The sequence below is a fragment of the Astatotilapia calliptera genome, chromosome 3, assembly GCF_900246225.1.
Source record: "Astatotilapia calliptera chromosome 3, fAstCal1.2, whole genome shotgun sequence".
Classification (NCBI taxonomy): domain Eukaryota; kingdom Metazoa; phylum Chordata; class Actinopteri; order Cichliformes; family Cichlidae; genus Astatotilapia; species Astatotilapia calliptera.
This window is the reverse complement of record NC_039304.1, coordinates 4,380,475-4,405,650: the sequence shown is the minus strand read 5'-3', so window position 1 is coordinate 4,405,650 and position 25,176 is coordinate 4,380,475. Positions and strand designations below refer to the sequence as shown.

General features: G+C 38.7%; 1 protein-coding gene across 8 annotated transcripts in view; it reads right to left on the bottom strand.

Moving 5' to 3' along the window:
• Positions 1–25,176, bottom strand: part of nrxn2b (neurexin 2b) — a 700,882-nt gene that overhangs the window by 634,198 nt on the left and 41,508 nt on the right. The gene's annotated exons all lie outside the window — the stretch shown is intronic.

The window sequence follows — 25,176 nt, the reverse complement described above, 5'->3', positions numbered from 1 at the left end:
TGGATGTAAAGGACAGAAGAAATGAGAGGGATAGCTGATAGTAAAAGTGAGATAGAGGCAGAGAGGGAGGGGTGGGAACTCTCAGGCACACGTGGCAATTCAGAGAGAATTGGCTGTGTTAAATGACAGTCGATTACCATCTTAAATATACTGTCAAAATGCAATTTGCTTCTCTCGTGCCACAGGCCTGATATTTGCACCTTATTAGGAAGTCTGCCCTATATTTTAAGACGCCAACCTCCCGACCTCCTTCAGTTTCCGTGTACCCATAAGCCAGCTGTCTAACTGAGGACATTTTCAGGTGAAAAGGAGGTGAATAGAGCTGTGCATAGAAGCCTTTGATATAACAAAGTACTGTTATGTAACCACAATTAAAACAAAGAGGCTCTGCGATACATCGCTGTGTTATTCACACGGACAAAGGTGAGGTTATAATGAAGCTCTAAAGCGTAATCCTTTTGTCGAGATAAATCACTGTAGGTTGACTTTGGCTATTATAAAAACGATATAAAATTCACAACAGTTTATTTAAAAGAACCTGTTTGACGTCACCTTCTTATTTGTTGACTTCAAGACCTTTTTTAAGACAAACTCTAAAATTCGAACAGCCACAGCTGCAGATTTGTACATGAAACTTTTCAGTATCCAAGCTACTGCATCAGTGATGCTGCACACAAATCAGAAGAATGAAACACATGCACAGTAGAGACCTGGGGACAGGCAGAGGTAATAAACCAGAGCCACGACATCTTACTCAACATTCCAACTAAAAGAGCTCCACTGATCTCGGTGCGCCGATATGATAACTATGAGTCAAGGCTCACCAATATCTGCAGCAGGTGAGCAATGTGTTTAATTTCACAGGCCTTATAGGCTCGCTGAGCTCATTACTGGCCTCTCAATTCACTCACTACACTTGGGATATTGATCTGGGTAATATAGTTAAAAAGATGTGTGCTACAAAGACACCTCACCAAGCAGTACGTAGTCCAGTTCAAGTGTGCTAGTTCAGTATCAGTTCTGCCTCTACCCACTTCTTTTTTCTTGTCTTTTGAGGAGCTATGAAGGAAACCACCAAGAATAACTGATGAAAAACGGAAGTGACACTGCTCTGAAAACACTGATTCAGTTCTCCTTTAGTTCAGCTCTAAATGTGAAAGCGCGGGAACATGCACAGGCATGCCATGTCGCTTTGTGACTCAGGACAAAAAAAAATGTGCCAAGAATTTGGTATGAAAAGATATAAGGTGACATACAGCTTTGTGTGTGTGAACATACACGGACATGCATGGGAAGCTGTTAAAAAAAGGGTACAGATAATGCACGTACACTATTTGCAAGTCTCTGAGAAGAAGTATGCTCGGAAGGAAGAGATGAGAAAACACAGGGCGGGTTTTTTATTTTAAAAATCACTGATTTCTGTATTTTTTGCAGTAGGGGACAAAGTGGGGATTTGATTATGTAAGCTAATGCTCACTCCCCACCTCTGAACAAAAGCTCGCACAGTGGAGAGTGAAATTTTTGAGCATCCGACCTGAACTTGCAAGACAAACTGCATCATCCTACCAACAGCCTCAGTGGGGATATTACAGACAGGATAATTTATGACCCCTGCTATAAAATAATATTACACCGGCTGCCTCTGAGGCCAATTGAAACCTCTCAGTGCCTCGCAATTTATTGCCGAAACCAAGTGGAAAAGCTAAAGGACAATGATCAATACAAAACCGAGTACCCATATGCACTGACGGTGACCTTGTAAAATCTGTCCATCTAGGAGGAGGTGTGAATGTTGTCTCAGGTAAGTTTGTTCAGTCATTTCAAATGGTGTTGTTCTAAGATGAAGTTAATATACAAGCCTATTGATTGCTGGCATACCAGTGGTTGTTATGCACAGTGCATTGGTAATGAATATGTTTACCTGCATTCATTTAACATTAAGCTTCTCCTTATATTAGTTCATCTTTCAGTGCATCGACTACAGAGTTGAGCTCAGTCAGAGCAGTCAGTGTCTCAGAAATCTTCTGTTGTGCCAAACATGAAATTAAATTTAGTAAGAGGGTTTGGCTGGATGCATAAAGTAATGATGATGCGCTATATGTAGGAAGGGTAGAATGCTTTGTGTTTTGTCATTACATTTACATTGTCATGCGTTTTGTAATTTAGCTGTGAAGTTTCCATGGAAACTAATTGAAATGTTATTAAAAATACAGTTAATGATCATTTAAAATGCGAAGAAATAAGAAACTGTAAACAAGGTTTAAAAACGTAATTGTTTTCAGCCAGTGAAATAATGTTTCGACTTAGAGTTATCATAATATTTCATTTTAGGCAATAAAAGTAGGCAACGTCTTCTGAGCATAAATTTACAGAGCAGAGCCACACATGACAACGGCAATTTTATTTACATAAGACATTTCATTACATGAAAACAGTGGAAACAGGAAAGCAGAACAAAACAAAAACAATGTACGCCTTCATGAGTGAGGGTGTACATATTAAACATATAAATAGCAGTTAATGTCTACTACCAAGCAGTGTTGGGTAAGTTACTTTAAATTGGTAACTTAGTTACATTACTAGTTACTTATATCCTAAGTAACTCAGTTACTTCAAGTTACTCGTTACTTTCAGAGTAACTAGTTACTAGGGAAAGTAACTTTGGTTTTACTCAGAATTCTCTTGTTAATGTGTTGCTTCCATAACTTTGCCAGTCTTCTAGCGTGCTTATTGCCACCAGTGCACTGTGCCACCTACCAATAGAAAGGAAAAAAATCATGTGCACATTTCCACGAGAGAAATCCCACACCTGGACCGTCGTTGACCGCCGCATGATTCTAGACTGCTTTTTACATCCAACACAAAAACTGCAGTCGTGGTGCTTTCGATTGTACTCAGAACTCAGAAATTCTGCCTTCTGAATAGGAAGATGTAGGTAACACCAGACTGCAGATGAGCTGCATACAGGGCTGGACTGGGACAAAAAAAAATCGTCCTGGGGAATTTGACTAGAGACCGGCCCACCATTATAGGAAAAATCATAAAGCCTTTGAATGAAAACAAGCACTGTTGTGACAGTGATGTACACTGTTCTGATGGTATATACTGTATGTATCAATCTATCAATTGTTTGTTGTAAGATTCAGATAATTATTTGTTTTAAAGCTAGACATTTTAAATGAGAATAAGAAAGAAAAGTATTTCTTTGTGCCCCCCTTTCCCTGTTAATACCCTACCTGGGCCCCTGGCAACACTTTGCTAGACCCGCCCCTGCACAGTTACCAGCTGTCAGCTACTTAGAAAAGGATCCTGGGGTTATTTGTCTCTCAGAAACAGTTCATAACTTCCCTTCAACTCATTCATGTTAACTAAAAGGTAAACCTGTTTCTCCATCACAGCTCTGATGGTTCAGTAAGGACATCTCCTGGTTTCATCTTCATGTTTCCCTCTCACCAGATAACCAAACCGACATCATGACCAGCAGCTTTTTTGCAGCTGTGGCTCCAGCAAACTTCAGCTGATACTAGAAATTAATATTAAATAAATTCTAACAACAGCTGATCAAACGTGCTGCTGTTGTTTAGCGCGACATCCGGTGGTTTCCTCTTTCTGGCGCAAAGTGGGCAATAAATAAACAAGAGAGAAAAGCCGATCAGCTGATCACTGATCAGTTTCATGATTGAAGTAGAAACAGGAGAGGGAGGGGGGAGAGGATGAGAGAAGAAGAGGCAGCTGTGCAGCGTAAACACAGAATAACTCCAGCTTTGTGTCTTTTTCATTGTAGCTGAAGTCCGGGACAAACTGTTCATTTTCACCTCAATACGAAAAGCATGATATTTTCTCTGAATACGAGACGATTCCGTTTTTTACGGGACGGTTGGCAACTCTAATAATTAACCATATGAACAAAATAAAGTTCAACATCAGTAACATAGCACCACCCAGCTGTATAGAAACTCCGTCATGCTAGCTAGCACGCAGTACGAAAAAGTCAGAATAACGAAAATAAACTCCACCTAAACTTGGTTCATATCTGACCCAGATGGACTGCAGGTCATAACTTCTTACCTGAAGTTCAGTTCACCTGACACTCTCGGACCAGCGGCCGCTTCGGGTCTCTGCTCCTCTTGCCTCCCTTTTCCTTCATCCACCTGCTGGCTTCCACCACTTGCTAATGTTATTGAATCTGTGTAAGCTCCGCGATAGCCACCACACGAAGTAACGAATAACGAGCCTATCTAAATCCCAGTAACGAGTAACGCGTTCCTGGTTTTGGCATAATAACTAGTTACCGTGCTCATTACCACAATAATAACGTAGTTACTGTAACGCGTTACTTAATAACTCGTTAGTCCCAACACTGCTACCAAGTAACTATAGTAATATAACTACAGTAATATCAGTGTGTATGAAATAAAGTTGGTACCAATGCCAAGAACTTTAACCAGAGGAGTTAATGTGGAGTTATGTGTACTTTAACAGACATTTTCATTTTTATTTATTATTTATGTATTTATTTATTTAATTAGGTGACACAGACTTTAAACAAAACCGAACATAATTAAAAAAAAAACAGATGATGAAGTTTTGTTCCAATGCCTGACTGCTATTTCCAGAGTACATTTAGAGTTTTTTTTAGTTTTTTGACCACAAAAAAAACCCACACTTGATGGATTTCCTGGCCTCTTCAATCACTTATATACTGGACACCAATCTTCCGATGCTGCCTGTGCATCTTTTGCAGCAGGACTTTTCCGTTCAACATCATATTTTTGCAAAGCGAGCATAAAATGTCATGCTTACAGCCTTCTTCTATAAGCCTTGCATAAAGTGTCAATGTCAAAGAGTAACTTTGAATCTAAAGTGACAACAATTCACAGCCATATTCACAGTCAAATAAAGGGTTTGCACATTTAGTTTCATTTACTTTGGACCGGTACTCATGGAGCTATTTACTGCAAGATGGCCCACCACTCGTCTATGAACATGAGATAAAATGAAGGTTGAGTTAAAAGATGGGTGCGGCCAGACTGGGAGTACAGAATAAACTTACTTTACTCACTCACTTCATGATCTCAATCTTTTAAATGTTTGTAAGAAGTGAGGTACATTTATCTCATTTATTACCATGATATTTTCTAAAAACTGCGTGCTTTGAGGACAGGGATAAGATGGGTTCACTATATTGTCTGTAGCTGAATATTAAAACATCTTTCTTCACATGTTATTTCTTTATCAATCTCCTACAATGATCCCTCCAAACTCCCTCCTCCACATTCTTGCCAAGTTGTGACTTGTTCCAAGTTCTAGCTAAATTGTGAAAAAAAAGTGTCAACTGCGACATCAGTGAACTTAAACAAGCGCTCCCTTTTACCACAAAAGTACAGTAAGAATTATGCACATGTCTAACTGGATATACCTTATAACTTTTACAATTCACACTGTGGAATGCTCCTGCTGTATGTGTGTATATAAGTGTGCTTGTGTGAGCAGCATAATATGAAACCAGGTGATGGGACTTGGACGTGTGCCTGGGAGCGTTTGCATGCGTTCAAAAAACATGCCTGCATATTGAGGCACACAATGTGGAGCATTGTGACAAGCATTGCGGGAGATAATGGAGAAAGCCCGAACCATGTTGGGAGCAGGAAGGTAAGAGGAACAGAGCGAGGAGAGAACATCCAATTCAATTTCGAAACGGTGCCGGCTCACAGTACAAACACAAAGGCTTCATTACAGGAGGATCCCTGTTGAAGGCTGGAGCTAATTCACCATCTTCAAGCACAAGAAGAGAAAACATAAGGGAGGGAAGGAGAGAGGGAGCAACAAAGAGATCAGCAAGCCAAAGAGGTGATGTGACATAACGGCGGGAGAAAAGGGACGGAATCAAGAACAGACCCAGCAGCAGTTATTTTGCTCTGAAGGAGAGAGTGTTCACGACCAAAAGTGCCACTAAGAGCATACTAATGCCCTATTAGAATGTAGCACTGAGCAGGAGAGTAATGACTCCCATTATGTGTCCCCACACATGTGTGAACAAGGGGCATGTTATTGCATTTATAAATCTGGTTAAGTGATCAACATTATAAATAAATGACTAGTTGCCCAGAGCATGGACGAGGCTAAAAATAGAATTGTGTAATGATAAACACAAATGAGATTGTGTTTGTCAGATATGTGTTAAATCGCCGCTACAGTAACTTTAGGATATTTGTGAAACATTGTGTTGTTGTTGCTGTTTACATTTATATAGAACCATTGCAAAGCGGATGCGCCTACTTCCTCTCATTTTCTCAGCCAACGATGCTAAATATCCACCAAGTGTCTTATTGATGAACCCACTGATCTGTGCGCACATGAGACTGTTGTCAGGTGACAACCAGAGGACTTCAGTAATAGCGCTATTAGTTTCATGCAGTGGACAATAAGTGTGTGAGAGCAAAAGAGCCTTTTGCTAAAGGCTGAAGGTCAGTGAATAACTGACCCCCTCCTATCCACCCCACCCCCACACATATGACACAAACTGCGAACCCCTGAAGCACGACTACATCGTAGAGGTGTCTCCGGTTTGCACACGCAAAAGCACACAGCAACGCACAAGCGCAGGGGCAGGGCAAGAACTTGAGGTTTGTGGTCCCAGGTGTAATGCCTCTCAGCTGGGTGTAAATCAAACTGTGGCCAGTGGACAGGATGTTGATGAAAACAACAAAAAATAAAGAAATAAAAAAAACCCGAGAGACAGACAGTGAGACACAGACCGAGAGAGACAGAATAGTGTCAGAGCAGATTAAAAATTCATGGCTTTGCTCTTGCTGACGTAAGAATGAGTGCCTTCATTTGTTGCCTGTCACCTCTGGGAACTCATGGGACCAATTGGAGGAGGGACAGAAGGACATGAGTGGAACCAAACGGAGAGGCTATACCATCAGTTCACAGCGGGCAGCAACAAAAGAGATGAAAAAGAAAGAGGAGAACTGGAAGTGAAGTACGATTCACACTCGGGTGTGAAAGGGGTTGAGAGGGATTAACATGAGAGTTTATTATGTGGAGATTGCACAAACTATAATGGCTCAAATAAAGCCAGGCCTTCAAGATGTGACACACCGACCATGAAAAGAACCATTAAGGAACACGGCCCTTGCAAATCATCACTTGCGCTCTAACAATAACTTGGCTAAACAATTTGAACTCAGGAAGAAAATGATCAGCGGCAGAGCAACTTCTGCCTTTTACAATGCACAAGTAGTGATGGCACATCAGCACATCACAGATAAAACTAAAGATAAGATGAATACAGGATAACGGGTCACAAAACTCCTCCCAAACCCTCTCCTGTGATTAAAAGTAGTGTAACTGCAATTAACAAAAGAGATTTTAAATAATTGATTGCATATGAGCTACATGAGAGTGCATCCAATAGAGCTGCCGGCATGGATGTAAATATCCTGGGATGTACTGATGAACTGATAATAGCAAATGAGTACATGACATATGTGCAGATGCGTCAGTGTGTGTGTTTGGACAGCTGAAATGATGGTGTGACTAGTTGATAATGAGTTTTCATATTCTTGTCATTTGTTTTAAATAACAAAAGTAGTAAATAGCTGTAATTATAATACTTTCAGCAGGGGCGAGTAAAAAAACAACAAAAAGAAAACAAAGAAAGTACAACTCCAATTAAATATTGCTAATTCTGATATTTAAATCCAATCATTAGTCACTGTTTGTCTTGCGTAACATATTTGGAGTGATTACTCACTCTTGTTGTGAATCATTAAGACAGCTGGAAATCCTACCACTGCTACCACAGTGATAATTTAATAACACAGCTATCCACTTTGATCATGATGTTATAGCTTTGCTATTCTAACACCTAACACACCTAAACTAACATAACCTGACATAATGGAACAAACACGGAACAACTGTGTATTAAATGCGAAACATTGGGCAGTGAAATAATAATAAATGAGTGAAGTGCAGACTGTATTATTTATACAAAGAATCAAAAACGGGACAATAGAACTGGTAAAAGAAAAATACATACTTGAAGCTTATTTACTTAAGAAATTGTTTAATTTACCGAAAACTGAAACTGTTCACATCCAGTTCTCAGGTAAATTCATTAAACCCATAATGTCTTGTAGGTCTCTGTATTATACGGCAATGTAAGGATATTAAAGCATATAAAATTATTATCAATAAATCAGAAAAGAATCATAAAATAATTACAGCTGACTCAGTAAAATCTTTATGAAAATACAGTCAGTAATAGTCTATGGTACTCTCCATTTTTTATAAGACTTCCAACACAGCAGACTAAATGTCCTCCTTTTCTAAAGAACATGAGATTATACAATCAAATCACTCATTTTACTCTATATTTTTGATTTGACTAGATATTTAGGTGTATTTCAAGGTAAAGGCAAGGTAAAAATTGAGATAATAATAGTTCCCTATTGTTTAATTGTCATAACTAGTTGAGATCAGGAGATCATTAATTGATTGATTGATTGTGATCTGTGTATCGCATAGGCACATCTGTGGGAGCCAGAATTCTGGCTGGGGTGTACAGGAGTACTTATGTCACATATTGATATGCAGATCAACTTATTTGTAAGTTTATGTAATGTGTTTTTTTCTGGATTTTTGCTTGATGTTCTGTCTCTGTTGATTAAAATGAAACTACCTTAAAATTAGAGACTTCATTTTTTTGTAAGTATCAAACTTAGCAGTAAGTTTCTCCCACTGTATAAAGAGTACATGTTTACGTGACAATTATTTACACTTCCAACAATTATGAAAACAAACCAAACCAGGATTATTACTCTTTTGCATTCACCTTTGCTACAGAGCTCTTATTTTGTCTTGTGCTATAAATTCAGTGCAGCCTCTCTCTTCAGAGAAGTGCACCTGCTTTTACGCCCCAACTCACACACTCACAGCTCAAGCCAAGAAAACTCAGAGTCAGCAAAATCTATGTAGAGGAAATAAAAGCCACTGGGTTTATGCATAAGAACCTACAGAAGGATTACTGTAGTAATGGCTGAAAGCAGGTGCATCTGTCTCAAGACTGCCAAACGTCTCGCATCCAGTCCACTTTTGGTAGCTTGACAGTAGTGTTAGTTTCTGTCTGCTCTGGCAGCTCCCATCACTCTCTTCTGTAGCTGCCATGTAGGTCTCCCAGGTTTACTGCCACCTGTGGCTTTCTGTGTTCCCATCAGCACCCTCAAACATGAAGCCATGGAGGCAGGCCAGCAGAGACCAGCTGCCTATCCAAAATGGGCTTGATAGTCTCAATGAATGACCCATTAACCCATTATTATATAATCACGATTGCAACCCTTGGTATATTCAAGAGGACCTATATATCCCAAGTATTCCAGTTTTGACTTAAACTTTTATGCTATTATTTCCAATAATCATCAGTGAATATTATAGCTATGAAAAATATGAAATATTAAGTATAAATATTACAAAAATGTTCTTTTGTGCATCAAGTGAGTATTAAGGTATGCCGATCAATATGAAGAGATATTTGAGATGCTGAAAAGCACTCACAATATGTGTGTCAGTGCTGAGTAAAAGTTCGGTCTAAAAAATCTAACACGCCTCTAGATTCAAACGTATGTTCATTTAATAACTGACAGTCTTCAATCTCAACATCTGAAAGTTTCAAGTTGAAATTTGTGTAAAAGAAAACCTTAAACGATCTAACAATGTAAAGACAAATATAGTGCAGATGGTAATACAGGTAATGGGATGCAATAACTCATATCGTACACGTGGGTATTACAATAGGCCAGTCGCAGTTACTTTAAAAGGAGTGAACAACCAGTTTAACATTACCTGGGAAAGTAAACATGTCTTGGTCATACATGAGCTGGTAATGAAGGCCAGCTGAAGTACTTTGGAGGCACTGAATGAGCCCAAGCCCAGTCTACCTCACTTCAGCCGAGGCTAACATATCAGGAGGAAAAAACTGTCATATACATTTAACGTTTAGTCAAATTATGTCATTAAGATTTGCTGTAATAAGATATAATTATACAACCAGGGAAAACGGATATTTTTGGGACAAATGCATATTATTTCAAAGCAAGCAATTTTCAGTTTTTCCACACTTTCACACTTTGTGGCACTAAATTATTGGTGTTACATTTAAAAACAAAAATAGTAAAGCAGTTGATGTATAAATGTATTTATGCTGGTTTATTCTGTTGTTGCTTTTTGTGAGTCTATAATATTCATTATCCCAGTTAGTAATATATCATTTTGAATATTAAGCATAAATCATTCCGATGCCACTCTTGGAGCTGAATATACTACAACTTTAAATTAAAAACCATAGATGTGTAAAAATATGCCAGGCTGACAATAGGATGATGTAAACAATACTGCTCAGTTTTTTAGTAAGGGGAGTTGCTAATTTTGCCAAATGTTAATTTTTGTATTATTGATTAAAAGATTTTCTGCAAGTTTGCAAATTCTTCGTCTGATTCCACAACATTTATCGTTGTGGATTGCAACCTAACAACAACAACAAAATTCTTCTTAGGGTCCCATGAAGGCTTTGTATGCACTATTTTATAAAAGCAATAATGTAAACGGGGTTTGATTTGATGTAGCCTGATGGCGTGGGACAGTAAAAACAAAAAAAAGATTCACTGACCAGCTAATTCTAATTGTCCATCTGAACCAGTGAAAGTGTTGCCACCATTTGAGTTTACTTGTGAAGCTTAAATGATTAAATGAATCCTCACTTACAAGTATTTTTTGGATGGAAAGTATTGTTTTTAATGCATGTATGCAAACTGCTTGCTTAGCGTCTTAATATTTTTTTGTGGACCAGCAAAATTATGCAAGTAAAAGTTTGATCCAACCTGGAGGAACAAGTTTTTCTTGGAAATGAGACATTGAGTTCAATAAATGTTAAATTAAAAATAAAATAAAGTATGTTAAAAAATACTAGTAAGCAGTCCAAATGAGGTACTGAAGCATTTCAGTCTTAAAAGTCAGTCTATACTTAGAAGATGAAGACAACAAGGGCAGGCAAGAACGGAAGCGACTGAGCGAGAATAAAAAGGGTAAAGAAAAGCCTTAGGGTATCAGGAGGAGCTAGGGCTGGAAAAGATGATGCGGATGATTAACGATGCCAGCTCCATATGGATGAAAAAGAATGGGCAAAGTCCGGTTTGCATTGTTGGGGAGACCCAGAGGCAGAGATATAGGTAGCTGATGCTGACCCCAGGGCAAGAGCGGGCGTTGACACAAAAGCAGCAGTCCTTCAGCAGCTTCTCCTTCGCCACCATCAATATTATTTTCTCGTCCTTACTGCAGAGTAACTCACAGATGACCTTTCAAGAACAGAAGTCAGTCATCACTAACTTGCTTCAATTTGTCTTCGAAGGATATGTGCAAATCAGCTTTCATTAAAAAACACAGTGTAACCTCTATTCCTTTGAAATCAGATGATCAAGGATAATATGAGCGCAGACATCACATTTCAACATAATTGCAGTTTGACTTTTTAGTCTTCGAATGTTTGTTAAGAAGCACTGAGAACAAATCATTAGGGAAAGAGGGAAACACGATTTCATGGAAGCTGCAGCTTCTTCAGGACTGGAGGTGAGGGAGTTGCTCAACTGACTGATTGCTGCCTTTGAAGCTGAAGGACTTGATCAATTATTAAACAGGATCTTTTAACAAGGTAAAGTGCCTTGACTAGAGGCTATAAAGCTAGCCCATCAAGATATGTATAACTTGTCTGCCCAGTAGAATAATTTATACTGAAAGTCACAATATGCATTTTTGAGTGCACAGAACAGCACACATAGACATTAGGGTCAGTGCTTGTACCTGCAGTTGTTTCATTAACCTTTGACATATCTGATTAATTCTGATTTTAAATATACTGCAACAGTAAGCATACCAGTGACACAATATAGTCATAACAATTACATGTCCTAATTTTAGTATGTTACATTTTGGTTGATGGCTAAAGGTTAGAGCATCGCAAAGCCTTTTTAACCGCTGCCTTGTTTTGTAAAGTGCGGATAGTGGATGATAGTCAAAAATTGATTAAGTGCAGCTTTAATCCACAGGACTGTCATCAACAACAGTGGGGTTGACTCTGTACGTACCTCCCTTGCACTGGCTTATGCACACAGTACACTCTGATTTCCATGACTAACAATTCTTCTGTAATCAATAAGCCCCTCCACTGTTCACTACACTGCTCCCCCCCCCACTAACTCTTGTTTGCTTTAATCCATTCGGTGTTCTGGTCATATTTAACAACATATGGATGGAGGCCATCCCAGAAAATAATGAAGAAACCTTGTAATTGCCTGACAACAATGGAGTTTTGTGTTTGTCTTTAATGGTGCAGGGGTGTGTAAGGCACATAATTAAACCATTTTCACCTCGTTTTCAACATTTAATTGCAGCAGACTGGCATAAAATCTGACTGCACAAAAAGATTTGTGGAGAAGGCTGTAATTTTCTTCAACTAAGGGTAGAAGCAAACATCTGGGATGTGGTTTAGGTTTTTTTTATTGTTTGCTTGGGTTTTGTTTTCAATATTATACTTTTTCTTTTTACACTTTGCTCATGCTTCACTAAAAAAAGAACACTTTTGTCTAGACCAGTCGCTGTACACTTGTCACTAGGGATGGGTATCGTTTAGATTTTATCCGATACCGGTGCCAAATCGGTACTTTTGAAACGGTGCCGGTGCTCAAACGGTGCTCAAACCGGTGCTTAAAGAATGGAGAACACAAAATTGGTCCAAAAACCTCTCATGTTCAGCTGTTTTTTGTAAAAAGATAACAATGTTAGCCTTTTCTGCAGCTGTGGGGCATATATGGTATCACTCTTGGCTGGAAGCAGTGCTTAAACAATGGAAAAAACACAAACTTTGTCCAAAAACCTCTCATGTTCAGCTGTTTCCCTCTTTTTCTTTGGTCATTTTAGCCTTTTTGGCCAGGGTGAAGGGAGTATCTGCCATCAAACAAGAAGACAGCCGCATGTAGCTATGATGATGTTTGCTAGTTCACCTTACATGCATTAATGTAATAACGTGGTTAGCCTACTCAAAGTAAATTACACACGAACAACATGAAGCTACTCACGCAGAGAAGAACGGCTGCTGCTGCATCATCATCATCCGTCATCATTTCTGCTACACTGGCAGGGCTAGGGGCCAGGACTCTATTCTTTGGGCTTTTGGGGGATGTTGCTCCGGGTCTGATAACTGGCAACCCACCCGCAGTAGATGTGCACGGTGTGAGGTCTCGCAGCAAGCTATCAAATACGGCGCATTTCTCGGCTTTTAAAAAAAACGCTATGCGTCGCCAGGTGTTTCATCGGATTTGAGGTGTTACCTCCTTTGACAGTATCACAGTATCAGCTTAAAGCACTTGTTGCATGCTGCTGAGTTTGCATCTTTTGCTGTGAAGTACAGCCAGACTTTTGACCGCTTCGCCTTGGGCATTTTTAATCTGTAGCTCTGCTCTAAAAGAACGTACGTACCTGGCCCCGCCTACTATCCTCGGAAACGTAAAATGATTGGCTAGAAGTGTATCACAGCTCAGGAAAAAAAAGCACAGAAATAAAGCACCGAAATGTGCGCTGCTTTTGGGTCTGGTTACTACCGTTTATGTCAGAACCGGTGCAACACCGGTACCCATCCCTACTTGTCACTCAACGGCACCTTTGCATGAACACACAACCACCAGTTCAAACAAAGGCACATCTATTTGCTCTACCATTTGACACCCCATATAAGATTTCAAACATGGAGAGAGAATGTGCAAACATCACTGATGGTCAGTAAGGTGACTTCAGCTGACTTCATCTTAATTGTGCACTTTACCAAGCGCCACTCCATAACAGTTCAGTTAATTGAACTGGGTACAGAGAGCATGTTGAAAGAAAGATTAGATTTGATGAGAAAATATTCAGTTTGCACACTTGCAGCTTTAATTAAAACCAGGATTGACCAAAGAGGAAGGGAAGCCACTGGCCAATAAAGGTAAAGGTTATCGTCCTGGTGGACATGCAGTAAATATAATAACTGCTTTGAACAAAACTGATGAGCATAGTGCTGCTCTGAGCAATTTATATGCAATTTAAACCCATGTTGAAAACAACTCAGCTATGATGCAAGTTGATGATATATTGTTGAGTATAATGGAAACTCTTTCTTTATATCCAACCCTAAAGATGTTCTTCCATGAGCACAAAATCTTGAAAGATCTTTAAGGTAATTCCCCCTTTAAACAAACACACACACACACACACACACACACACACACACACACACACACATATATATATATATATCAAAAGCTATATCAAGATTGCGGGCCATTAACACAGATTCTCAATAGTACACTGAGTTACTAAAACACAACCTAGAACATAAAATATGTGAATCATATTATAAAGAATATTTACACTATAAATGGAAAAAAAACAAAACTGTTCCAAGAAGGTATAATACAGAATGAGGAATATGGAGTCTTATGTCTGAAGGTTGTGTTTACTTGTCACAGCAGCAAGAGTTTTAGTATAGTTGCAGGGAGAATGGAAGGAATGATTTCCTGAAGCATTGTTTATGGCAGTGTGGTTAAATATATATATTAACATTTGGAGGTGTTTCTTAATATTGACTAGTTGTTACATAAAAAAAACAACAACAAACACCATAAATAACATGGATGGCCAGCAAGTAAAATCTATTTAAGGTGAAGTCTAAACATCATATTTTTGAGACTCATAAAGTTGATGCTTTAAGAGTGCTGATTCAGAACTAGAGATGAGTTTAGTCACCACATCTTGAAGAAAGCGATAAGCGTTTGGAATGGTGTGAAGGACAGAATAAAAGCTCTAAGAATTGGCCATGCTGTGGTTTTATGAAAAATGTAGTTGGGTGTTTGAGTGATAGTGAGGTGCAGGAGTGTGAGCTCACCAAAACCCCAAGCTGCCTGAACACAAGCTTAAATCTGAGTCCCCAAGCCAGATGGGGATCAAATCTATGGCTAAAGCCAGTTGCAAATAACTGAGCAGCAACCTGCTATTTCATGTTCCCTACTCTGATCTTAAGACTAGACTCTTCAGTCCTGCGGGGCACAATATCGACAATCGAAAATCAAACACTTAACACACAGTAACAGATCTCCAAAATGAACTCTCAGGAGGGGAGTGTTTTAACGCCTCGTCGTCTACAAAGCTGTTCCACAGAACCCAATTTAGAAATGACCTTTTCTAAATTCTAAACTCAGTTTTCATTAAGTTGATTGAATTTTAAAAAGCACCATACTCGTGGTCAGGCAATTACAAACTCTTTAAAATACTAAATCTCGGTCAGCCCTCGTTAGGTTGGTCATAAACTTTTTAAGTGTGGTTATTACTTCACACATCATCAATGAGGATAGACAGGCTATTGTGTACTTGTGAGTATTTGTTTGAATCATGATCATAGCAAAACACTCGGGAAAACTACAGCGCCAGCTTTTCCAAGCCAGCCCTACCAGTAACTCAAGGCCCTCTTGTTGAGTGAATGAAAAAAAGAGAGATCATCAATGTGACATGCTGGACAGGATGACAAAAAGCAAGAGAGCGAGCTAGACAGAAAGGGAGGAGGGCCATCATGTACAACCCATATTGATACAGCACTCAATAATCCCCACATCCAATTCAATACATGTGCTTATGTTGCAAACAGCCTTAAAAGCTCAGTCTTAAATCTTTATGACTGGTGTCCTCATAAACTTCTCCATGAATCCTTTTCTCTGTGGAGACTTGCTGATGCCTCACACAAAGTTTTTATTGCGAGGCATCCGACTGTATGAACCTAAAAGAACAAGGAGAAAGAAGAGTGCCATCCTTATAAAACTCTGCCCTCTGTTTTCATTAGATGAGGTTTCCAATATCTTTTGAAGTAAACAATTAAAATACTGAACCACCTTTTTTAAGACAGAATTGGCATCATTCCTGCCCAATAGATTTTTAACATATGTCTAGCAAAGTTATAACTCAAGTTAAATACAACACTGATTGCCAAGTCCAATATCTCAGTAGATCAAATTCCCCTAAATTTCAGTATCGGCTTTGGAAACTGAACTGTTTAATAACCCCATATAAATCCATATAATTATGTTCATTGAGGGCACGTTATGTAAATAGGTTGATCATTACATTGCTGGTCTCCACAGCATGTTGTACACTGAGTAGATGTGACCCTGATTCACCTTTGTTTGCCCGTGCTATCAATTTGCAAGTATGAGGGGAATTCCAGCCAAGCATGTCGCAAAGTCAGGGCAAATGCCGTCCACCCACACATAAATGAACTCATTAATATGGTGGCTTCCACATTGTCTCGCATTGCATCGAAACGTAAAGTGCTGATTCAAATGTACCCTTGAGGCCCCGTAATTAATGTTATAGTTGCCCTGTTCTTTCACCTTGCTCTGTTTGCCTTTCGTGGTGTCTACATCACATATTTATCCTGACCCACTTTGAATTCCCTCATACTCTACAATTTATTACCTAAAACAATAGCACGGTGATAAAAACATATTGCAGTGGGCTGACATGGGACTTTCCTGTCAAGACTAAGATGAAAGAAAATACAGAAAGGTGGCAGGTGTCCCCGTACTGCGATACAAATCACTGCATAATCCCATAATCCCTCACCAAAAGCTGACAAGGTTCAGCAAAAAGACCTTACCAATCACAAAGCCATAATTTTCTCTTTTTGAGTACCAAAGAAAATCAAGCTGTTATCATATGGCCTTAATGTAGAAAACGATATTACCATCATCATCATCATCATCATCATTTGGGAGCTCTGGCATTTAAATCTCAAACTGGAACTCAACCAGTTTAATGTCATTGTTACCCAATTTAAACAAGGCTGGGACCAGTTAGAACAGCATTCCAGCACATTCCGTTTATGAGGAATTAAATTTCATATACAGTTTAATTCAGTTACATTAAATTTTATTTATATAGTGCCAATTTGCCAGAATGGTCAACTTAAGGCCTTTTATATTATAAGGTAAAGAGCCAACAATGAGACAAAAACACTAACATTACACATATGTCCCTGCGATGAAGTATAGCAGTCCTTTCAGCTGGTTCCAGTTGGACAGTTCCTTATCATCCCTGTCATGTGTTTATGCATGCAGGCATCAATAAAGTTGCAGCTGTGGTACTTCAGCTGACACAAGGCAAGTGAGCATAAACAAAGTGTACGAAACAGTTCCACAAATACCACTAAACACAAACTTTCTCTGTGCAGTTTCTGCGCAGTCTCTCTGCTGGCTAGAAGCTGTATTTTTAAGTGAGAAAAGGAAATTTTGATATGTGAAAATGTCATTCTGAGAAGGAGAAAAATGCAAAACAGAAAGGACTGGAAGAAAAGATTGACAAAAGGATGGACAGAGGACAGAAAGATGAGATTTCAAGGTTAAGGAGCGACTGAATTTGGATTAGGACTCCAGCACAAACATTAAAATAATGCAAACATAAAGCTGTGTCTCTTTTTGACACTTAGGCTAGCTTAAATATTTGCACTGTATGATAAAGCACTTGACGTGTTTGGAAAGCAGTCATGATGGCTCATGTTAATCTGGAAAACTGCATAAAAAGCAGTTAACCGCAAAGAAATTCTGCTGGAGCTCGAAACAAAAATGATTACATGACCTGTCTGTACGTGAGCAAATTTGCCCCACTCCACTGTTACATCAGAATTAAGGTTTCTTAAATCGTAACCCCTGAATATACTGTACCTGAAATAGTGCCTCGATTTCTGCCAGGAGTTATCTGGTTTCCGATTTTGGTTGAAGGTGCTGCAGGTCTTTCCACTGATAATAACTACAAATTAGGCGTTCAGATGAGCTTCTCTGTTACCCTAATGCTAAGTGTAACAACCTTTTATTGGAATCAATAATGGTATGTGCTCAGTTTCTGTATTCTGAGAAAAGCTAAAACATGAGTGACCTATAACTCAGTCTTGTGCCTAAACACATCAACTAGACTTGATTGAAGAGACATACTGAGTTTACCAAACATTTAGCTGACTGACTGAAATATGCAGATGTTGGCTTGAGCTGATTGTGATTTAACTTTTTCTTTTACCAAAGCATTAGTTAAACTATGGGTAGAAAAGCTTTTTTTTTTTAACACACACTGGTAAAAACAAGCATCTCATGCCAAGCATCCACCCACCTGCCCACCCATGTACATGCAAAACATGTTATTTATGCCACACAAACTCTTCACAGCTTGACTGTGTTTGTGCCAAACTACACTGTATGTGTGTTATAACAGATAATACAGAAGAGGAACTGAAGCCAAGCACAGCAGCTGTTTTCGACTGAATGCCTAGGGGCTGATAACGGGAGGCTCCGAGACCTGTGACCCCGAACGTGCTCTGTCATTCCGGGCAGGCAGAGCATCTGAGAGTTAGCTTCTCCGGTCATGAATTATTCCATGTCTATGCCTCACTGAGTACCTGTAGTCGGCTCTGCAGAGACAGAGTCAAGGGGCTTTGACTGACAAAGCCTTTGATCCCACAACAGCCACGCACTCTATGATCAACGTCTCTCAGAAGGAGGGAAACCAGAGCTCTCTTGACATTTTTCTCCCAATGAGCTCTTTCTCTCCTACTCCTGTCTCTTTCTATCTATCCATATAACTCTTTATCTGAACTCTGAACTCTGTATAACTGTGAATAGAACTCTGATGCAACAACACACGCAGACACAGACAGACTAAGCCATCTTTGTTCCCTTTTAATTAAATATAGCTCTGCCCTAGAAGCATCCGTTTAGAGATGTGTTTCAGTGTGCTTAATTTTGGATCTATAAGTGGATGCCTTGCATAGTGCTAGTGACCGTATAAGAATGCCTCTTGCTAATGTTTAACAGTCCTGCAATTGTCCTCCATTTATAATAAGGCACTTTTCTAATTTGGCAAGAAAAAGATTTATTCTGATGGTCTGTCTGATTGGTCACTATTTACAGCTGTCTGCTTTTATCAGACACACAATTCTCCATTGACATAGCTTATTTCTAAGCTATTATCGTGTTCTTTATTCTTGTTAAAAGCTTATTCACTGTGACTTTATATCAAAATATTTTAATCAAGATCCAGTAGTTATGAAAGAAGTCACACGTTGACTTGCAGTGGCAGTATATTTTGATGATTTTGGTAGAAAACTGCACAACGATTTCAGTTGATTATAATCTGTCATGATTAAGGACTGGACAGTATGATGGCTGTCCTAATGAAGTTCCTCTATGTAACACTGAGTATCCAAAACCAAGGCACTCGCTGATATTCTGTACTGACACAAATACATCTAAAATATGTGCAATATGTCATGTAATTTCATTGAAATACATTCCATATACACTCTCTATATATTTTTCATCACCAACAAGTTATGGCTACTTGGTCCAAACGCAGGTCTCACTCTGTGGAGAAAACACCACATACAAATAACCCACAGGGGACGAAGCGCAGAAATACTTCACTTGGCTGAAAATGGGGAGTGGGCATAGCTGGCCCAATTTCTGCCTAATATTATGAGGAGTGATACTGGTTTTTTTGCATTTTTCTTCATTTGCGTGTTAGCTCATAGCTCGGGGAGGGATGCTCTGTCATGACCCCGGCCCCAGCTGCAAGCTTGTACAAGTTAGTTGTTCAAATAAAAATGTTGCCAAACACGATAACAAAAAGCCTACAGCTGTGTGTGTAGCCATATGCTACCATTTTACAACATTTATCCAGTGCGAACAAAATAAAAAGAAAATAAAAAAAATAAATAAACAACATTTTGTTAAACACAAAAGACCACCCCACTTACAGTATATGAAACCTCTCTGCAAAACTGCATGGCACTCTTAATTGGAAAAGTTATAATTTCATTATAATATACCTGTGTGTGTGTGTGTGTGTGTGTGTGTGTGTGTGTGTGTGTGTGTGTGTGTGTGTGTGTGTGTCTATAGTACAGAAAAGCCATTGTACATGATCCCTATCTCTATATTTATCTATTTTCTATCTAAGTAATATTTATCTATTTATATTTATCTCTGTGTCTACACTCATATGAGTACTTCATGTTTGTTGTATATTTGCTGCTATGACAACTCAATTTCCCTCTGGGAGTAATAAAGTTTCTCTGATTCTGATTCTGAGTATGTAGCAATCTACACCGTAAGTGTACATCAGGTTTATTTTCTCAATTTGCATATATTTTGCACATGTTATTTTTCTGTTGTATTTATCATGTGCTGTTCTTTTTCATTGTTTCTATGGTTTATCAATGATCATTTATTCTATTATCTGTTTTACATGTGAATTTCATTGTACAGGAAAACATGCGCATACAATAATATAGCTTTAAAACTCTGAAACTTGAAAACATTGAGCTTTTTAACCAAGAAACTAATTTTTGACAGAATTAGATTTATTTGTATTTAATGAATAAAACGTTCAATTATGTTCAAATACGTTAAATTATGTTAAATTATGTTAAATTCCAACCTTAAAATGAAAAAAAGAAAAAAAGAAATATTTGATTTCCTTCAATCCACCTTTGTCCTATATATTCATAAATGCATTCAAGACTCAAAAATGATGTTCATCACATCACAGTTTTCTAAATAAGCATAAAAATCTCATTTCACATAATTTCCAAGTGCTTATTAAACTCTGACTGAAAGGACATCGAGGCGTTTTCTTCACTCGTGTTTGGAGAGCAGAGGCTACAACAACAAGCGTTTCTTTTGTTATCTATGATCAGCAGAAATTAAATCTCATTGCACTTTCACAAAACAATCTGAGCGGCCCTGTTTATGTGTAATATTTTGTTTCAGACAAGCTGTTTGCAAATGGATTTTCATTTGGAATTCATTAGGACAAACCCGACTGACCATTCAAAGTGCTCTACAAGCCACATTGACCCATATGTTCATACAGCGCTTTATTCTATACACTTTAAGCACTTTACCTACTTCAGGGTTTAGAATCACACAATTTAGAATCACTATAACTGATCCAGTTCAAATCAACAAGTAGATACAAAGTTATTTAGATCATTAAATATGATGCAGCAAGCTGGGTGAAGCTAGCGCTACACAGCTTTTCATTAACAATTTTTACCCTCAGCAACAGAGAACCTTTATTCCCCATAAATACAACAATTTGTATTGTTGTACTTGCATTGTACAATGTGCTCAGACAGAGATGTTGATGCCTCAGCAGTGTGATTTCTTATTAAGACTAAATAAGCTTATTTAGCAGACAGAAGATGCAGAGGTAATTTCATGACACAAATCAGTGATGCAGATTTAAAACATACTTTAACTTAAATATAGCAGAAGTTCAAGCTGTTCTGATAGATGTTGTTACTTAAAAAGTGTCTGCTTATTTTTATTTGTTCTCTACCTTGTATCAAAAACATTAGATGTAGCTAAATCACTAGAAATTATTAGTTAAGTTTAGCTTTCTAAAATACTAGTCTGCAAAATATTTTTTGTAATTTATTATTTTAGTTTGTTAAAGATTTTTATCCGGTCGTTAAGTCAGACGTCACTAGCCGTGTCTGGGCCTAAACTCCGCTGCAGGTCCATATATCAAACAATCACTATGGCATTACTGAGAGTGGAAAAACTGTCTAAAATCTTTCATCTTTAATATCAGCGTTCTGCTCTACCAGGTGTAACAACTGAGTTTAACATCCAGGCATCCATGAAAACGGAATCTATGACATTTAACGGAGTTAGAAGTTAGCAGGAAGTTAGCTCGCTAGCTTCTATCTAAATACAATATAGCAGGTTTTGGAAACAAATTAAAACGTACAGCTCTGTTATCACTTCCAACATAAATAAAGACAGAAAACTAAACAGCAGTGACGTTTGTAGGGTTACTGAAGTTTGGCTAGCTGGTATATAATGATGTGCTATGTGACCACTAGCGACACAGCTATGTTAGCATAATATAAACAAGCTAACTTTTTTTCCACTCGATAAAAGTTTACGTGAGTGTTCTCGGTGGTCAGGAACAAATGTAATCGCATGGCAGGATGCTGTAAAAGGACCAAGCTTCAGCCAGGAGAACAACTGAGATAATCCATCCACAATACGAGGTTAGTCATTCATATACTGCTGCATGGGCTGGGCTGTAGTTACATCGTAAGGTTTTAAAAACTGAGCTTAAATAAATGATTGGCGGTAATAAAAGCCGAGGGAGGTCAACAGTGATCACTGACTGTTTTAGGAGCTTTTTGAGATTAAATAGAAGAAAATACAAAGCATTAAACATGTTAACAACACAAAAGGGGAAGTAGGATTCGTCACTTCATTCTTTGCTACAGTACGGCTTACGATTCAAGTCTAAAGGAAGTCTATGTTCAGCAGCAGCAGCATTCTGAATATTGTTATAAATGCAGATCAGTTTATGCCTTTTTATTGGTTTGCAAATTGTTTCACTGTTAAATTTCACTTTTGGGTGGCAGCACAAAGACTGAGAAAGCAGGATAGAGAGCGAGGGAGCAGGATGAAGACAGCCAAAAACGAGAGAACAAAAAAAAGATGGATAAATAAAGGGAATGTAGCTTCTATTATGCCCAAATTCTCTGATGATGTTTTTTTTCTCCCAGTGTCTAGATCAGTGGCGTGTCTAGAAAATTTTTGTTGGGGGGGCCAGGTAGGGGCACAGATTTGGAGAAGGGTGGCAGATGTAATTGGCAGATAATGTTAAAAACAATTCTACCAACCATTAACCATAATTCAATAATCCTATAAACCTAATAACCGAATGCACTTTTAACTCTTATTAGAATGAGATTTTAACCACTACAGTGCAAAGTTTTTAGATACTGCATTGATAAAGTACAAGAGATACAATCAGTCAGTGTTTATTCAGCAGTCAAGGACATCAATATTTGCATAGTATTTTTACTGACATGTAGAGCACATATGTTTTGGGCAAAAACATTTTTGAATATTAAAATACGAACATTTTTAACATACAATTGGCAAATTAGCCAATGCCAATGCAAAACCAATGCCTGTTAAAAAAAAGAAGATAATCTTCTCACAAACTGGTGTTTGATTTTGAAACAGGAAAAAAGTGGGGAAACAAATAAAAAGACTAAAATTTGAATAAAACCTGAAAGCAAGTAAATACTTTATATGCTGCCTTATGGTAAACTTTGGTAATATTGATCAAGAACAACACTGGCTGATGATGAAATACAGTCAGCTGGCATGGTGACACTGCCAGTATTAACCTGCAGGGCTGGACTGGGACAAAAAAATTGGGCATTTTCACTACAGACCGGCCCACCAGGTATTAAAGCCATAAAGCCTTTGAATGAAAACAAATGCTGTTGTGACAGTGATGTATACTGTCTTTTTGGTATATGTATGATTTCTATACATTTTAAAAACTGATAAAAACATTGTTCGCAAGATTCAGATAATTATTTAATAAAAGCTAAATATTTTACATGAGAATAAAAAAGAAAAGTATTTCTTTTTGCCCCCCTCTCCCTGTTAATGCCCTACCTGCCCCCCTGGAAACACTTTGCTAGACCCGCCCCTGCACAGTTACCAGTTGTCAGCTACGTAAAAAAGGATCCTGGTGTTATTTGTCTCTCAGAAACAGTTCATAACTTCCCTTCAACTCATTCATGTCACCTAAAAGGTAAACCTGTTTCTCCATCACAGCTCTGATGATCCAGTAAGGACATCTCCTGGTTTCATCTTCACGTTTCCCTCTCACCACATATCCAAACCGACATCATGACCAGCAGCTTTACAGCTGTGGCTCCAGCAAACATCAGCTGATAGTAGAAATTAATATTAAATAAATTCTAACAACAGCTGATCAAGCTTAAACGTGTTGCTGTTGTTTAGCGCGACATCCGCTGGTTTCCTCTTTCTGGCGCAAAGTGGGCGATAAACAACCAAGAGAGACGATCAGCTGATCATTGATCAGTTTCATGATTGAAGTAGCAATAGAAGAGGCAGCTGTAAAGACAGAATAACTCCAGCTTTGTGTCTTTTTCCATCCTAGCTGAAGTACGGGACAAACTGTGTCTCTTCTCAGCTCAATACAAAATGCATAATATTTTCTCTGAATGAGGGACCATTCCATTTTTTAAGGAGCTGTTGGCAACTCTACTAACTAACCTTATGAATAAAATAAAGTTCACTATCAGTAACATCATAGCGAACAGCTGTATAAACTCGTCATGCTAGCTCACGCAGTATGAGGTATTGTAACTGACTGTAAAAAGTCAGCACAACGAAAATAAACTGCACCTAAACTTGGTTTATATCTGACCCAGATAGACTGCAGGTCATAACTTCTTACCTGAAGTTCAGTTCACCTGACACTCGGACCGGCGGCCGCCTCGGGTCTCTGCTCCTCCTGCCTCACCTTCCCTCATCCACCTGTTGCCTCTGTGGAAGCTCCGCCATAGCCACCACCAAACAACTGAGTTATTTTTACACATCGGCCAGCATCTGGCCAATCCACCACCTCTCATAAATAAGTCACCAGCCCACGTGCAAATGTCCGATGACTAGTCCAGCTATGTTAACTTGTTAATCTTTCGCCGAAAAAATGTTTTCTGCGGTGCAGTCTTTCGTGCTTGGCTCTCCTACCTTTGCTAACATGATGCGCATAGTGCAGAAGCCGGTGCTGCATTCACTTACCCTCGGATATCTGAGCTTCACTGTGAAACCATAATCGTACATTTGATATTTCATTAAATTTTATTGTTTTAGCTTCGGGGTGGCACCTGGGGTGGCCAGTCTGGTTGGGGGGTTGGCCTGTGCTCCCCCAGGCCACCCCGCTGGACACGCCATTGAATCCACCACCTCTCATAAATAAGTCATCAGCCCACCGTGCAAATGTCCGATGACTAGTCCAGCTATGTTAACTTGTTAATCTTTCGCCGAAAAAATGTTTTCTGCGGTGCAGTCTTTCGTGCTTGGCTCTCCTACCTTTGCTAACATGATGCGCATAGTGCAGAAGCCGGTGCTGCATTCACTTACCCTCGGATATCTGAGCTTCACTGTGAAACCATAATCGTACATTTGATATTTCATTAAATTTTATTGTTTTAGCTTCGGGGTGGCACCTGGAGTG